At 38.2% G+C, this 16,888-nt stretch overlaps 2 non-coding genes across 2 annotated transcripts; one reads left to right on the forward strand and one right to left on the reverse strand.

Annotated features, from left to right (window-relative positions):
* Positions 1-2,744: 2,744 nt before the first annotated feature.
* LOC148579785 (small nucleolar RNA R71) lies at positions 2,745-2,852 on the reverse strand. The gene has a single exon (XR_015896497.1). It is a non-coding gene; the product is annotated as a small nucleolar RNA R71 (small nucleolar RNA).
* Positions 2,853-15,501: 12,649 nt separating this feature from the next.
* LOC148579786 (small nucleolar RNA R71) lies at positions 15,502-15,609 on the forward strand. The gene has a single exon (XR_015895788.1). It is a non-coding gene; the product is annotated as a small nucleolar RNA R71 (small nucleolar RNA).
* Positions 15,610-16,888: the final 1,279 nt, after the last annotated feature.

Below are 16,888 nucleotides of genomic sequence, written 5' to 3' on the forward strand. Positions count from 1 at the left end.
TTTGGACCTTTTTCACTGAGAGGATGGGATGTAGCCATTGACAACGGTGATGCCCTACATAGAGCTTGCCATGGAAAGGAGTATGATTGATTGGATGAAGACAGCAGGAAAGCAGAGGTTTAGAGGAACGAAAGCATCTCTATACGCTTATTTGAAATTCTCCCCAATGAATTACATAAGTACCACTATCCTATTTTATATTTTATTTATCTTTTACTTATCAATTCATAAAATCAGTTGAATCCGCCTGACTGAGATTTACAAGGTGACCATAGCTTGCTTCATACCAACAATCTCCGTGGGATCGACCCTTACTCACGTAAGATTTATTACTTGGACGACCCAGTGCACTTGCTGGTTAGTTGCGCAAAGTTGTGAAGTTATGTTTGGGCCATGGTAGTGTGCACACATTTTTGGAGCCATTTCCAGGGAATTAATTTCGAACAACAATTTCACATTGATGATCATGATTTCGTGCACCAAGTTTTTGGCGCCGTTGCTGGGGATTGTTCGAGTTTGGACAACTGACGGTTCATCTTGTTGCTCAGATTAGGTAATTTTTTTTTTCGTTTTATTTTCAAAAAAAAAATTGTTTTCAAAAATCTTTTAAAAAATTTTTTTTTCCTTTTGTTTTCGAAAATTATTCTAAATTTTTAAGAATGAATTCTAGAGTTTCAAAATAATATGCTGAAGCTTGTCTGGCCATCAAGCTTTAGACTAACCTGGTATGATTCATGGGATTTTGATTGAGGACTTTGAATTTATTACTTCCTTTTTCCTATATGTTTTCGAAAAAAGTAAAATAAAATACAAAAAAAAGTATAAAATCATAAAAATAAAAAATATTTTGTGTTTCTTGTTTGAGTCTTGAGTCAATTTTTAAGTTTGGTGTCAATTGCATTTTTTCTAAAAATTTATGCATTTTTCGAAAATTCATGCATTCATAGTGTTCTTCATGATCTTCAAGTTGTTCTTGGTAAGTCTTCTTGTTTGTTCTTGATGTTTTCTTATTTTGTGTCTTTTGTTGTTTTTCATGTGCATCTTTGCATTCATAGTGTCTAAGCATTAAAGATTTCTAAGTTAGGAGTCTTGCATGTTTTCTTTGCGTCAAAAATTTTTCAAACACATGTTCTTGATGTTCATCATGATCTTTAAAGTGTTCTTGGTGTTCATCTTGACATTCATAGTATTCTTGCATGCATCACATGTTTTGATCCAAAATTTTCATGTATTGAGTCTTTTTGATGTTTTTCTCTCATCATTAAAAATTCAAAAATAAAAAAAAAATATCTTTCCCTTATTTCACTCATAAACTTCGAAAATTTGAGTTGACTTTTTCAAAACTTTTTAAAATTTAGTTGTTTCTTATGAGTCAAGTCAAATTTTCAATTTAAAAAATTCTATCTTTTTCAAAACTTTTTCAAAAATCAAATCTTTTTCATTTTTTCTTTATGATTTTCGAAAATTTCAAAAATTATTTTCAAAATCTTTTTATTAATTTTATTTCAAAATTTTCGAAACTTAACTAACAAGTAATGTGATTGGTTCAAAAATTTGAAGTTTGTTACTTTCTTGTTAAGAAAGGTTCAATCTTTATGTTCTAGAATCTTATCTTTTAGTTTCTTGTTAGTCAAGTAATCAATTTTAATCTTAAAAATTAAATCTTTTTAATTAAATCTTTTTATCGTATCCTTTATATCATATCTTTTTCAAAAAAAAATTTTGATTTTAAAATATCTTTTCTAACTTCTTATCTTCTTATCTTTTCAAAATTGATTTCCAAATCTTTTTCAATCAACTAACTAATTGACTTTTTGTTTGTTTCTTATCTTTTTCAAAACTACCTAACTACTCTTCTCTCTCTAATTTTCGAAAATACCTCCCTCTTTTTCAAAAATTCTTTTTAATTAATTAATTTTTTTAAATTTTAATTTAACTTAATTTCAATTTTAATTTCCGAATTTTAACTTTAATTTTTATTTTTAATTTGTTTAAATTTTTGAATTCTTCTCTTCCTCATCTTATTCTATTTATTTATTCAATTACTAACACTTCTCCTCATCTCAAATCACTGCTCCTATCCTCACCCTTGTGTTTGGATTATCTATTCTTCTTCACTCCTATTCCCTTTCTTCTTCTACTAACAATAAGGAACCTCTTTACTATGACATAGAGGATTCTTCTTCTTTTCTTGTTCTCTTCTCTTTCATATGAGCAGGAACAAGGAAAAAGGCATTCTTGTTGAAGCTGATCCAGAACCTGAAAGGACTCTGAAGAGGAAACTAAGAGAAGCTAAAATACAACAATCCAGAGATAACCTTACAGAAATTTTCGAAAAAGAAGAGGAGATGGCAGCCGAAAATAATAATAATGCAAGGAGAATTCTTGGTGATTATACTACACGTACTTCTAAGTTTGATGGAAGAAGCATCTCAATCCCCACTATTGGAGTAAACAATTTTGAGCTGAAACCTCATTTAGTTGCTCTAATGCAATAGAACTACAAATTCCATAGACTTCCATCAAAAGATCCCTACCAGTTTTTAACTGAGTTCCTATAGATCTGTAAGACTGTTAAGACTAATGGAGTAGATCCTGAAGTCTACAGGCTCATGCTTTTCCCTTTTGCTGTAAGAGACAGAACTAGAACATGGTTGGACTCACAACCTAAAGATAGCCTGAACTCTTTGGATAAGCTAGTCACGGCCTTCTTGGCTAAGTACTTTCCTCCTCAAATGCTGAGCAAGCTTAGAGTGGATGTTCAGACCTTTAAGCAAAAAGATTATGAATCCCTCTATGAAGCTTGGGAAAGATACAAGCAGATGACCAAAAGGTGTCCTCCTGACATGCTTTCAGAATGGACCATTCTGGATATATTCTATTATGGTCTGTCTGAGTTCTCCAAGATGTCACTGGACCATTCTGCAGGTGGATTCATGCACCTAAAAAGAATGCCTGTAGAAGCTCAAGAACTTATTGACGTGGTTGCAAATAATCAATTCATGTATACTTCTGAGAGAAATTCCGTGAATAATGGGACGCCTCAGAAGAAAGGAGTTCTTGAAATTGATGCTCTGAATGCCATATTGGCTCAGAACAAAGTGTTGACTCAGCAAGTCAACATGATTTCCCAAAGTCTAAATGGATGGCAAAATGCATCCAACAGTACTAAAGAGGCATCTTCTGAAGAAGAAGCTTATGATCCTGATAACCCTGCAATAGCAGCGGTAAATTACATGGGTGAACCTTATGGAAACACCTATAATTCATCATGGAGAAATCATCCAAATTTCTCATGGAAGGATCAACAAAAGCCTCAACAAGGCTTTAATAATGGTGGAAGAAACAGGCTCAGCAATAGCAAGCCTTTTCCATCATCTTCTCAGCAACAGATAGAGAACTCTGAACAAAATACCTCTAATTTAGCAAACTTAGTCTCTGATCTATCCAAGGCCACTTTAAGTTTCATGAGTGAAACAAGGTCCTCCATAAGAAATTTGGAGACACAAGTGGGCCAGCTTAGTAAGAAAATCACTGAAACACCTCCTAGTACTCTCCCAAGCAATACATAAGAGAATCCAAAGAGAGAGTGCAAGGCCATTGATATAACAATCATGGCCGAACCCACAAAAGAGGAAGAGGACGTGAATCCCAGTGAGGAAGACCTCCTGGGACGTCCAGTGATCAACAAGGAGTTTCTCTTTGAGGAACCAAAGGACTCTGAGGCTCATCTAGAGACCATAGAGATTCCAATGAACCTCCTTATGCCCTTCATGAGCTCTGATGAGTATTCTTCTTCTGAAGAGAATGAGGATGTTACTGAAGAGCAAGTTGCCAAGTACCTTGGTGCAATCATGAAGCTAAATGCCAAATTATTTGGTAATGAGACTTGGGAAGATGAACCTCCCTTGCTCATCAATGAACTAAGTGATCTGGATCAAATGACATTGCCTCAGAAGAAACAGGATCCTGGAAAGTTCTTAATACCTTGTACCATAAGCACCATAACCTTTGAGAAGGCTCTGTGTGACCTTGGGTCAGGGATAAACCTCATGTCACTCTCTGTAATGGAGAAACTGGGAATCTTTGAGGTGCAAGCTGCCAGAATCTCATTAGAAATGGCAGACAACTCAAGAAAACACTCTTATGGACAAGTAGAGGACGTGCTAGTAAAGGTTAAAGTCCTTTACATCCCTGCTGATTTCATAATCCTAGACACTGGGAAGGATGAGGATGAATCCATCATCCTTGGAAGACCTTTCCTAGCCATAGCAGGAGCTGTGATAGATGTTAACAGAGGAGAATTAGTCCTTCGAATGAAGGGGGACTACCTTGTGTTTAAGGCCCAAGGCTATCCTTCTGTGACAATGGAGAGGAAGCATGAAAAGCTTCTCTCAGTATAGAGTCAACCAAAGCCCCCACAATCAAACTCTATGTTTGGTTTTGGGAGGCCTCAACTAAACTCTAAGTTTGGTGTTGAATCCCCATATCCAAACTCTAAGTTTGGTGTTGGGAGTTTATAAAATTGACCTGATCACCTGTGTGACTCCGTGAGAGCCAACTGTCAAGCTATTGACATTAAAGAAGTGCTTGTTGGGAGGCAACCCAATTTTTATTTATTTAATTCTATTTTTATTTTTATTGTTCTTTTATATTTTATTAGGTTCATGAACATGTGGAGTCACAAAATAAATACAAAAATTAAAAACAGAATCAAAAACAGCAGAAGAAAAATCACACCCTAGAGGAAGGACTTACTGGCGTTTAAACGCCAGTAAGGAGCATCTGGCTGGTGTTCAATGCCAGAACAGAGCATGGATCTGGCGTTGAACGCCAAAAACAAGCAACATCCTGGCGTTTAAATGCCAGGAATACACCCTGAGAAGAGCTGGCGCTGAACGCCAGAAACAAGCATGAAGCTGGCATTCAACGCCAGAAATATGCTGCATATGGGCATTGAACGCCCAGAACAAGCATCACTTCGGCGTTTAAACACCAGAAATGCATGCAAAGGCATTTTACATGCCTAATTGGTGCAGGGATGTAAATCCTTGACACCTCAGGATCTGTGGGCCCCACAGGATCCCCACCTACCTCCATACATACTCTCCCCTTTTCTCATTCATCCTCTCTTCCCAATAAACACCCTTTCCCAAAACCCTTCACCAATTACCTCAATCTCTCTTCCCTATTACCACCTACCACCACTCACATTCATCCACTCTTCCCCAAAAACCCCACCTACCTTCAAAATTCAAAATCGCTTTCCCACCCAAACCCACCCATTATGGCCGAACCTACTCCCTCTCCCCTCACTATATAAACCCCTCCATCCCTTCTTCATTTTCACACAACACAACCCTATCCTCTCTCTCTTGGCCGAATACACCTCCCTCTCACTCTCCTCCATATCTTCTCTTCTTCTACTTCTTTTCTTTCTTCTCTTGCTCGAGGGCAAGCAATATTCTAAGTTTGGTGTGGTAAAAGCATATGCTTTTTGTTTTTCCATTACCATTGATGGCACCTAAGACCGGAGAAACCTCTAGAAAAGGGAAAGGAAAGACAAAAGCTTCCACCTCCGAGTCATGGGAGATGGAAAGATTCATCTCCAAAGCCCATCAAGACCACTTCTATGATGTTGTAGCCAAGAAGAAGGTGATCCCTGAGGTCCCTTTCAAACTCAAGAAAAATGAGTATCCGGAGATCCGACATGATATCCAAAGAAGAGGTTGGGAAGTCCTAACCAACCCTATTCAACAAGTCGGAATCCTAATGGTTCAAGAGTTCTATGCAAACACATGGATCACTAGGAACCATGATCAAAGTGTGAACCTGAATCCAAAGCATTGGCTCACCATGGTTCGCGGGAAATACTTAGATTTTAATCCGGAAAATGTAAGGCTGGCGTTCAACCTACCAATGATGGAAGAAAACGCATGCCCCTACACAAGAAGAGTCAACTTTGATCAAAGGTTGGACCAAGTCCTCATGGACATATGTGTGGAAGTAGCTCAAGGGAAGATTGACTCAAAAGGCAAACCGGTTCAGCTAAGAAGATTGGACCTTAAGCCTGTAGCTAGAGGACAGTTGGAGTTCATTCAATGCTCAATCATTCCCACTAGCAACCGGTCTGAAGTTACTGTAGACCGAGCCATCATGATCCATAGTATCATGATTAGGGAGGAATTAGAAGTTCATGAGATTATACCTCAAGAACTCTACAAGGTAGCTGACAAGTCCTCTACTATGGCAAGGTTGGCTTTTCCTCACCTTATTTACCATCTATGCAATTCGGATGGGATTGACATAGAGGGAGATATTCTCATTGATGAGGACAAGCCCATCACTAAGAAAAGGATGGAGCAAACAAGAGAGCCTATTCATGGATCTCAAGAGACGCATGAAGAAGCTCATCACCAAGAAATCCCTGAGATTCCTCAAGGGATGTACTTTCCTCCACATAATTTTTGGGAGCAAATCAACACCTCCCTAGGAGAATTAAGTTCCAACATGGGACAACTAAGGGTGGAACATCAAGAGCACTCCATCATCCTCCATGAAATTAGAGAAGATCAAAGAGCAATGAGGGAGGAGCAACAAAGACAAGGAAGAGACATAGAAGAGCTCAAGGACATCATTGGTTCCTTAAGAAGAAATCGCCACCATCACTAAGGTGGACTCATTCCTTGTTCTTAAATTTTTTGTTTTTCGTTTTTATGTTAAATGTTTATCTATATTTGTGTCTTATTACATGATCATTAGTATTCAAGTGTCTATGCCTTAAAGTAGTAAATATGAATCCATCACCTCTCTTGAATGAAAAATGTTTTAATTACAAAAGAACAAGAAGTACATGGTTTCAAATTCATCTTTGAAACTAGTTTAATTATTTTGATGTGGTGACAATACTTTTTGTTTTCTGAATGAATGCTTGAACAGTGCATATGTCTTTTGAAGTTGATGTTTATGAATGTTAAATATGTTGGCTCTTGAAAGAATGATGAAAAGGAGAAATGTTATTTGATAATCTGAAAAATCATAAAATTGATTCTTGAAGTAAGAAAAAGCAGTGAATATACAAACGCTTGCGAAAAAAAAAGAGAAAAAAATAGCAAAAAAAAAAAAGAAAAAAAGAAAAAGCAAGCAGAAAAAGCCAAAAGCTCTTAAAACCAAAAGGCAAGAGCAAAAAGCTAGTAGCCCTTAAAACCAAAAGGAAAGGGTAATAAAAAGGATCCAAGGCTTTGAGCATCAGTGGATAGGAGGGCCCACAGGAATAAAATCCTGACCTAAGCGGCTAAACCAAGCTGTCCCTAACCATGTGCTTGTGGCGTGAAGGTGTCAAGTGAAAACTTGAGACTGAGAGGTTAAAGTCAAGGTCCAAAGCAAAAATAAGAGTGTGCTTAAGAACCCTAGACACCTCTAATTGGGGACTTTAGCAAAGCTGAGTCACAATCTCAAAAGGTTCACCCAGTTATGTGTCTGTGGCATTTATGTATCCGGTGGTAATACTGGAAAACAAAGTGCTTAGGGCCATGGCCAAGACTCATAAAGTAGCTGTGTTCAAGAATCAACATACTGAACTAGGAGAATCAATAACACTATCTGAACTCTGAGTTCCTATAGATACCAATCATTCTGAACTTCAATGGATAAAGTGAGATGCCAAAACTATTCAAGAGGCAAAGAGCTACAAGTCCCGCTCATCTGATTGGAGCTAAGTTTCATTGATAGTTTGGAATTTATAGTATATTCTCTTCTTTTTATCCTATTTGATTTTCAGTTGCTTGGGGACAAGCAACAATTTAAGTTTGGTGTTGTGATGAGTGGATAATTTATACGCTTTTCGGCATTGTTTTTAGTATATTTTTAGTAGGATCTAGTTACTTTTAGGGATGTTTTTATTAGTTTTTATGCTAAATTCACATTTCTGGACTTTACTATGATTTTGTGTGTTTTTCTGTGATTTCAGGTATTTTCTGGCTGAAATTGAGGGACTTGAGCAAAAATCAGATTCAGAGGTTGAAGAAGGACTGCAGATGCTGTTGGATTCTGACCTCCCTGCACTCAAAGTGGATTTTCTGGAGCTACAGAATTCAAAATGGTGCATTCTCAATAGCTTTGGGAAGTAGACATCCAGGGCTTTCCAGCAATATATAATAGTCCATACTTTGATTAAGGATAGATGACGAAAACTGGCATTAAACGCCAGTTGCATGCTGCATTCTGGAGTCAAACGCCAGAAACAGGTTGCAAAGTGGAGTTAAACGCCAGAAACAGGTTACAAACTGGCGTTCAACTCCAAGGAAGACCTCTACACATGTATATCTCAATGCTCAGCCCAAGCACACACCAAGTGGGCCCCGGAAGTGGATTTCTGCACTATTTACTTACTTCTGTAAACCCTAGTAACTAGTTTAGTATAAATAGGACTTTTTACTATTGTATTTACATCATCTTTGGAACATCCTTAGTTTCATCTTTAGATCATGTTTGGGGGCTGGCCATTCGGCCATGCCTGGACCTTATCACTTATGTATTTTCCACGGTAGAGTTTCTACACTCCATAGATTAAGGTATGGAGCTCTGCTGTTCCTCATGGATTAATGCAAAGTACTACTGTTTTTCTATTCAATTCAACTTATTCCGCTTCTAAGATATCCATTCGCACCCAAGAACATGATGAATGTGATGATTATGTGACGCTCATCATCATTATCACTTATGAACGCGTGCCTGGCAAACACTTCCGTTCTACATGCAAACAAGCTAGAATGAATATCTCTTAGATATCTAATACAGGGGACCGAGTCCGAGATATTAGAATCTTCGTGGTATAAGTTAGAACCCATGGATGGCCATTCCTAAGATCCGGAAAGTCTAAACCTTGTCTGTGGTATTCCGAGTAGGATCTGGGAAGGGATGGCTGTGACGAGCTTCAAACTCGCAAGTGCTGCGCGTAGTGACAGACGCAAAAGGATAGTAAATCCTATTCCAGTATGATCGAGAACCGACAGATGATTAGTTGTGCTGTGACAGAGCATTTGGACCTTTTTCACTGAGAGGATGGGATGTAGCCATTGACAACGGTGATGCCCTACATAGAGCTTGCCATGGAAAGGATTAGGATTGATTGGATGAAGACAGCAGGAAAGCAGAGGTTCAGAGGAACGAAAGCATCTCTATACGTTTATCTAAAATTCTCACCAATGAATTACATAAGTACTACTATCCTATTTTATATTTTATTTATCTTTTACTTATCAATTCATAAAATCAGTTGAATCCGCCTGACTGAGATTTACAAGGTGACCATAGCTTGCTTCATAGCAACAATCTCCGTGGGATCGACCCTTACTCACGTAAGGTTTATTACTTGGACGACCCAGTGCACTTGCTGGTTAGTTGCGCAAAGTTGTGAAGTTATGTTTGGGCCATGGTAGTGTGCACACGTTTTTGGAGCCATTGCCAGGGAATTAATTTCGAACAACAATTTCACATTGATGATCATGATTTCGTGCACCAAGTTTTTGGCGCCGTTGCTGGGGATTGTTCGAGGTTGGACAACTGACGGTTCATCTTCTTGCTCAGATTAGGTAATTTTCTTTTTCGTTTTATTTTCAAAAAAAAAATTGTTTTCAAAAATCTGTCAAAAAAATTTTTTTTTCCTTTTGTTTTCGAAAATTATTCTAAATTTTTAAGAATGAATTCTAGAGTTTCAAAATAATATGCTGAAGCTTGTCTGGCCATCAAGCTTTAGACTAACCTGGTATGATTCATGGGATTTTGATTGAGGACTTTGAATTTATTACTTTCTTTTTCCTATATGTTTTCGAAAAAAGTAAAATAAAATAAAAAAAATATAAAATCATAAAAATAAAAAATATTTTGTGTTTCTTGTTTGAGTCTTGAGTCAATTTTTAAGTTTGGTGTCAATTGCATTTTTTCTAAAAATTTATGCATTTTTCGAAAATTCATGCATTCATAGTGTTCTTCATGATCTTCAAGTTGTTCTTGGTAAGTCTTTGGTGCACGAAATTGTGATTTCTGGTAATGGCTTCTCAGGCCAGATACTCTGATCTAGTTTTATTGTCTGTCACAACTTCGATACAACTAACCAGCAAGTGCACTGGGTCGTCCAAGTAATACCTTACGTGAGTAAGGGTCGAATCCCACGGAGATTGTTGGTATGAAGCAAGCTATGGTCACCTTGTAAATCTCAGTCAGGCGGATATAAAATAATCATGGAGTTTTCGAATAATAAATAATAGAATAGGGATAGAGACACTTATGTAATTCATTGATAGGAATTTCAGATAAGCGAATGGAGATGCTTTCGTTCCTCTGAACTTCTACTTTCCTGCTATCTTCATCCAATCAGTCTTACTCCTTTCCATGGCTGGCTTTATGCAAGGGCATCACCGTTGTCAGTGGTTACATCCCCTCCTCTCAGTGAATAATATGCTCACGCACCCTGTCACGGCATGGCTATTCATCTGTCGGTTCTCGATCATGCTGGAATAGGATTCACCCTCCTTTTGCGTCTGTCACTAACGCCCAACAATCGCGAGTTTGAAGCTCGTCACAGTCATTCAATCATTGAATCCTACTCAGAATACCACAGACAAGGTTTAGACCTTCCGGATTCTCTTGAATGCCGCCATCATTCTAGCTTACGCCACGAAGATTCTGGTTAGGAGATCTAAGGGATACTCATTCTAGCTTAATTCATGTAGAACAGAAGTGTTTGTCAGGCACGCGTTCATAAGGGGGAAGGATGATGAGCGTCACACATAATCATCACCTTCATCACGTTCTTGGGTGCGAATGGATATCTTAGAAGCGAAATAAGAAGAATTGAATAGAAAACAGTAGTACTTTGCATTAATCTTTGAGGAACAGCAGAGCTCCACACCTTAATCTATGGAGTGTAGAAACTCTACCGTTGAAAATACATAAGTGAAGGTCCAGGCATGGCCGTGTGGCCAGCCCCCTAAAACGTGATCAAAGGATCATAAGGTAATCCAAAGATGTCTAATACAATAGTAAAAGGTCCTATTTATAATAAACTAGCTACTAGGGTTTACATGAGTAAGTATTTGATGTATAAATCTACTTCTGGGGCCCACTTGGTGTGTGCTTGGGCTTGGGCTTGAGTGTTACACGTGCAGAGGCCATTTGCGGAGTTGAACGCCAGTTTCTGTGCCAGTTTGGGCGTTCAACTCTGGTTTTGGATCCTTTTCTGGCGCTGGACGCCAGATTTAGGCAGAAGGCTGGCGTTGAACGCCAGTTAACATCGTCAATTCTTGGCCAAAGTATGGACTATTATATATTACTGGAAAGCCCTGGGTGTCTACTTTCCAACGCAATTGGAAGCCCGCCATTTCGAGTTCTGTAGCTCTAGAAAATCCACTTTGGGTGCAGGGAGGTCAGAATCCAACAGCATCAGCAGTCCTTTTTCAACCTCTGAATCTGATTTCTGCTCAAGTCCCTCAATTTCAGCCAGAAAATACCTGAAATCACAGAAAAACACACAAACTCATAGTAAAGTCCAGAAATGTGAATTTAACATAAAAACTAATGAAAATATCCCTAAAAGTAACTAGATCCTACTAAAAACATACTAAAAACAATGCCAAAAAGCGTATAAATTATCCGCTCATCACAACACCAAACTTAAATTGTTGCTTGTCCCCAAGCAACTGAAAATCAAATAGGATAAAAAGAAGAGAATATACTATAAATTCCAAACTATCAATGAAACATAGCTCCAATCATATGAGCGGGACTTATAGCTTTTTGCCTCTTAAATAGTTTTGGCATCTCACTTTATTCATTGAGGTTCAGAATGATTGGCATCTATAGGAACTCAGAGTTCAGATAGTGTTATTGATTCTCCTAGTTCAGTATGATGATTCTTGAACACAGCTTTCTTATGAGTCTTGGCCGTGGCCCTAAGCACTTTGTTTTCCAGTATTACCACCAGATACATAAATGCCACAGACATATAATTGGGTGAACCTTTTCAGATTGTGACTCAGCTTTGCTAAAGTCCCCAATTAGAGGTGTCCAGGGTTCTTAAGCACACTCTTCTTTTGCTTTGGACCTTGACTTTAACCTCTCAGTCTCAAGTTTTCACTTGACACCTACACGCCACAAGCACATGGATAGGGACAGCTTGGTTTAGCCGCTTAGACCAGGATTTTATTCCTTTAGGCCCTCCTATCCACTGATGCTCAAAGCCTTGGGATCCTTTTTAATTGCCCTTGCCTTTTGTTTTTAAGGGTTATTGGCTTTTTCTGCTTGCTTTTTCTTTTTCTTTCTATTTTTTTTTTTCGCCTATTTTTTTTTTCTGCAAGCTTTGTTCTTTGCTGCTTTTTCTTGCTTCAAGAATCATTTTTATGATTTTTCAGATTATCTAATAACATGTCTCCTAGTCATCATTCTTTCAAGAGCCAACATATTTAACATTCTTAAACAACAACTTCAAAAGACATATGCACTGTTCAAGCATACATTCAGAAAACAAGAAGCATTGTCACCACATCAATATAATTAAACTAAGTTCAAGGATAAATTCGAAACTCATGTACTTCTTGTTCTTTTGAATTAAAACATTTTTTTATTTAAGAGAGGTGATGGATTCATAGGACATTTATAACTTTAAGACATAGTTACTAACTACTAATGATCATGTAATGAAGACATAAACACAGATAAGCACATAACATATAAAACGAAAAAACAGAGAAAGTAAGAACAAGGAATGAGTCCACCTTAGTGATGTCCTTGAGCTCTTCTATGTCTCTTCCTTGTCTTTGCTGCTCCTCCTTCATTGCTTTTAGATCTTCTCTGATTTCATGCAGGATGATGGAGTGCTCTTGATGTTCCACCCTTAGTTGCTTCCGATAATTGTGTGGAAGAAAATGTATCCCCTGAGGTATCTCAAGGATCTCTTGATTTGCAGTCAAATGTTCTACCACTGAGCTATAGACCCTTGATGGAAGCTTTTGTCTTCCCTTTCCTCTTTCTAGAGGTTTCTCTGGCCTTAGGTGCCATCAATGGTTATGGAAAAAACAAAAAAAACTATGCTTTTACCACACCAAACTTAGAATGTTGCTCGCCCTCGAGCAAAAGAAGAAAGAATAGAAGAATAAGAAGAAGATATGGAGGAGATGGATGGGAGTGTGTATTCGGCCATATGGGTGGGATTGGGTGGGAGAGAGATGTTGAATTTTGAAGGTAGTGGGTGTATGGATGTGAGTGGTAAATGAAAAGTAGAAGGGATGATCATGAATGGGAAGAGAGATGATGAGGTAGGTGGAGATCCTGTGGGGTCCACAGATCCTGAGATGATCCTGTGGGGTCCACAGATCCTGAGGTGTCAAGGCATTTACATCCCTGCACCAATTTAGGCATGCAAAATGCCCTTGCACACAACTCTGGGCGTTCAGCGCCAGGTTGGTGCCCATTTTGGGCGTTCAACGCCCATTTGCTGCCATTTCTGGCGTTGAACGCCAGAACCATGCTTGTTCTGGGCGTTCAGCGCCAGGATGCTCCCATTCTGGGCGTTCAGCGCCAGAACTATGCTCTGTTCTGGCGTTTGAACGCCAGACAGATGCTCCTCCAGGGTGTGATTTTTCTTCTGCTGTTTTTGATTCCGTTTTTGAATTTTTTTGTTTATTTTGTGACTCCACATGATCATGAACCTAAGAAAATATGAAAAACAATAAAAATAAGAATTAGATAAACATTGGGTTGCCTCCCAACAAGCGCTTCTTTAATGTCAATAGCTTGACAATGGGCTCTCATGGAGCCTCACAGATGTGCAGAGCTTTGTTGAGACTCTCCAACACCAAACTTAGAGTTTGGATATGGGAGTTCAACACCAAACTTAGAGTTTGGTTGTGGCCTCCCAACACCAAACTTAGAGTTTGACTGTGGGGGCTCTGGTTGACTCTGCTTTGAGAGAAGCTTTTCAAGCTTCCTCTCCATGGTTGCAGAGGGAGATCCTTGAGTTTTGAATACAAGGGAGTTCTCATTCCATTGAAGGACTATTTCACCTCTGTCAACATCAATCACAGCTCTTGCTGTGGCCAGGAAAGGTCTTCCTAGGATGATGGATTCATCCTCTTCCTTTCCAGTATCCAGGACTATGAAATCAGTAGGTATGTAAAGGCCCTCAACCTTTACTAATACATCTTCTACTTGTCCATAAGCCTGTCTTCTTGAGCTGTCTGCCATCTCTAGTGAGATTTTAACAGCTTGCACCCCATAGATTCCCAGTTTCTCTATTACAGAGAGGGGCATGAGGTTTATTCCTGAACCAAGGTCACACAGAGCCTTAAAGATCATGGTGCCTATGGTACATGGTATTATGAACTTTCCAGGATCCTGTCTCTTCTGAGGCAATGTCAGTTGATCCAGATCACTTAGTTCATTGATGAACAAGGGAGGTTCAACTTCCCAAGCATCAATGCCAAACAATTTGGCATTCAGCTTCATGATTGCACCAAGAAACTTGGCAGTTTGCTCTTCAGTGACATCCTCATTCTCTTCAGAAGAGGAATACTCATCAGAGCTCATGAAGGGCATAAGGAGGTTCAATGGAATCTCTATGGTCTCTAGATGAGCCTCAGAGTCCTTTGGTTCCTCAGAGGGAAGCTCCTTATTGATCACTGGACGTCCCAGGAGGTCTTCCTCCTTGGGATTCACGTCCTCTCCTTTCCTCACAGGTTCGGCCATGGCGCTTATGTCAATGGCCTTGCACTCTCCTTTTGGATTCTCTTCTGTATTGCTTGGGAGAGTACTAGGAGGGATTTCAGTGATCCTTTTACTCAGCTGGCCCACTTGTGCTTCCAGGTTTCTAATGGAAGACCTTGTTTCATTCATGAAACTTACAGTGGCCTTAGATAGATCAGAGACTAGATTTGCTAAATTAGAAGCATTTTGTTCAGAGTTCTCTGTCTGTTGCTGAGTTGATGATGGAAAAGGCTTGCTATTGCTAAACCTGTTTCTTCCACCATTATTAAAGCCTTGTTGGGGCTTTTGATCCTTCCATGAGAAATTTGGATGATTTCTCCATGTTGAGTTATAGGTGTTTCCATAAGGTTCACCTAAGTAATTTACCTCTGCTATTGCAGGGTTCTCAGGATCATAGGCTTCTTCTTCAGAAGATGCCCCTTGAGTACTGTTGGATGCAGCTTGCATTCCATGCAGACTCTGAGAAATCATATTGACTTGCTGAGTCAATATTTTATTCTGAGCCAATATGGCATTCAGAGTATCAACTTCAAGAACTCCCTTCTTCATAGGCGTCCCATTACTCACAGGATTCCTTTCAGAAGTGTACATGAACTGGTTATTAGCAACCATGTCAATGAGTTCTTGAGCTTCTGTAGGCGTTTTCTTTAGGTGAATGGATCCACCTGCAGAAGTGTCCAGTGACATCTTTGATAGCTCAGATAAACCATCATAGAATATATCCAGGATGGTCCATTCTGAAAGCATGTCAGAAGGACACTTTTTGGTCAACTGTTTGTATCTTTCCCAAGCTTCATAGAGGGATTCACCTTCTTTCTGTCTGAAGGTTTGAACATCAGCTCTAAGCTTGCTCAGCTTTTGAGGAGGAAAGTACTTGGCTAAGAAAACCATGACCAGCTTATCCCAAGAGTTCAGGCTATCTTTGGGTTGAGAGTCCAACCAGATTCTAGCTCTGTCTCTTACAGCAAAGGGGAAAAGCATGAGCCTGTAGACTTCAGGATCTATTCCATTAGTCTTAACAGTATCACATATCTGCAAGAACTCAGTTAAGAACTGAAAAGGATCTTCAGATGGAAGTCCATGAAACTTGCAGTTCTGCTGCATCAGAGAAACTAATTGAGGTTTCAGCTCAAAGTTGTTTGCTCCAATGGCAGGAATGGAGATGCTTCTTCCATGTAAATTGGAATTAGGTGCAGTAAAGTCACCAAGCATCTTCCTTATATTATTATTATTTTCGGCTGCCATCTCCTCTGCCTGCTCGAAAATTTCTGAAAGGTTTTCTCTGGATTGTTGTAATTTAGCTTCTCTTAATTTTCTCTTCAGAGTCCTTTTAGGTTCTGGATCTGCTTCCACAAGAATGTTCTTATCCTTGCTCCTGCTCATATGACAAAGAAGAATGGACAGAAAAATGATAATAATAATAGAGATCCTTTATACCACAGTATAGGGATCCCTGTGTGAGTGGAAGAAGAGGGGGAGACAAAGAATGTAATATAATGGAAGAAACACAACTGTGAGGATGGAAGGAGGTGAAATGAGATGTTAGGATATGAATGAATAAATAGAATGAGATGGGGGAGGGATAATTTTCGAAAATTATTTTGAAAAAGGAGTTAGTGATTTTTGAAAATTGGTTTTTGAAAAATTGTTAGTAATTTTCGAAAATTTTTGAAATCAAAAATAAAAAATAAAAATAATTAGTTAATTAAAAAGAAATTTTTGAAAAAGAGGGGAGATATTTTCGAAAATTAGAGAGAGAGAGTTAGTTAGGTAGTTTTGAAAAAGTTAAGAAACAAACAAAAAGTTAGTTAGTTAGTTGAAACAAATTTTGAAAAGATAGGAAGTTAGAAAAGATATTTTTGAAAAAGATAAGATAAGAAGATATTTTTGAAAAGATATGATAAAATTAGTTTTGAAAAAGATTTGATTTTTAAAATCACAATTAATGACTTGATTCATAAGAAATCACAAGATATGATTCTAGAACTTAAAGTTTGAATCTTTCTTAACAAGCAAGTAACAAACTTCAAATTTTTGAATCAAAACATTAATTGTTTATGTTATTTTCGAAAATTTGGTATAAAAATAAAAAAAAAAAGATTTTTGAAAAATATATATATATATATAT

This window comes from Arachis ipaensis, chromosome B10 (assembly GCF_059453495.1).
Source record: "Arachis ipaensis isolate K30076 ecotype BB chromosome B10, ASM5945349v1, whole genome shotgun sequence".
In the NCBI taxonomy this organism is placed as follows: domain Eukaryota; kingdom Viridiplantae; phylum Streptophyta; class Magnoliopsida; order Fabales; family Fabaceae; genus Arachis; species Arachis ipaensis.